The 1,270-nt window shown below is 41.3% G+C and overlaps 1 non-coding gene across 1 annotated transcript; it reads left to right on the top strand.

Moving 5' to 3' along the window:
* The first annotated feature begins 818 nt into the window (after positions 1–818).
* Positions 819–925, top strand: LOC112768808 (small nucleolar RNA R71). The gene has a single exon (XR_003186195.1). It is a non-coding gene; the product is annotated as a small nucleolar RNA R71 (small nucleolar RNA).
* Positions 926–1,270: the final 345 nt, after the last annotated feature.

Below are 1,270 nucleotides of genomic sequence, written 5' to 3'. Positions count from 1 at the left end.
TCTTTCTTAGTGGAGATCACTGCCTTTTCCTCCTCTCCAGATTCGGCCGTGTGGGTCATGGTGATGGCCTTGCACTCTCCTTTTGGATTCTCTTCTGTATTGCTTGGAAGAGTACTAAGAGGGAGTTCAATAACTTTCTTACTCAGCTGACCCACTTGTGCCTCCAAATTTCTAATGGAGGACCTTGTTTCAGTCATGAAACTTTGAGTGGTTTTAATTAGATCAGAGACTACAGTTGCTAATTCAGAGTGGTTCTGCTTAGAATTCTCTGTCTGTTGCTGAGAAGATGATGGAAAAGGCTTGCTATTGCTAAACCTGTTTCTTCCACCATTATTATTATTGAAGCCTTGTTGAGGCCTCTGTTGGTCCTTCCATGAGAGATTTGGATGATTTCTTCATGAAGGATTATAGGTGTTTCCATAGGGTTCTCCCATGTAATTCACCTCTTCCATTGTTGGGTTCTCAATATCATAAGCTTCTTCTTCAGATGAAGCTTCTTTGGTACTGCTTGTTGCTGCTTGCATTCCAGACAGACTCTGAGAAATCATGTTAACTTGTTGAGTCAATATTTTATTCTGAGCCAGTATGGCAATCAGAGTATCAATCTCAAGAACTCCTTTCTTCTGATTTGTCCTATTATTCACAGGGTTCCTTTCAGAAGTGTACATGAATTGGTTATTTGCAAACATCTCAATGAGTTCCTGAGCTTCTACAGGCGTCTTCTTCAGATGAAGAGATCCTCCAGCAGAGCTGTCCAATGACATTTTGGACAGTTCAGACAGACCATCATAGAAGATACCTATGATGCTCCATTCTGAAAGCATGCAGAAGGACACCTTCTGATTAATTGCTTGTATCTTTCCCAAGCTTCATAGAGGGATTCACCTTCCTTCTGTCTGAAAGTTTGGACTTCCACTCTAAGCTTGCTCAATTTTTGAGGTGGAAAGAACTTTGCCAAGAAGGCATTAACTAGCTTTTCCCAAGAGTTCAGGCTTTCTTTAGGTTGTGAATCTAACCATGTCCTAGCTCTGTCTCTTATAGCAAAGGGAAAAAGCATAAGCTTGTAGACCTCGGGATCAACCCCATTAGTCTTGACAGTGTCATAAATTTGCAAGAATTCAGCTAAGAACTGATGAGGATCTTCCAATGGAAGTCCATGAAACTTGCAATTCTGTTGCATTAGAGAAACTAATTGAGGCTTAAGCTCAAAGTTGTTTGCTCCAATGACAGGGATTGAGATGCTTCTCCCATAGAAGTCGGGAGTAGGTGC

Source organism: Arachis hypogaea, chromosome 17 (assembly GCF_003086295.3).
Source record: "Arachis hypogaea cultivar Tifrunner chromosome 17, arahy.Tifrunner.gnm2.J5K5, whole genome shotgun sequence".
Taxonomy (NCBI): domain Eukaryota; kingdom Viridiplantae; phylum Streptophyta; class Magnoliopsida; order Fabales; family Fabaceae; genus Arachis; species Arachis hypogaea.
Note: the sequence above shows the minus strand (reverse complement) of the source record. Positions and strands in the feature narration are given on the sequence as shown.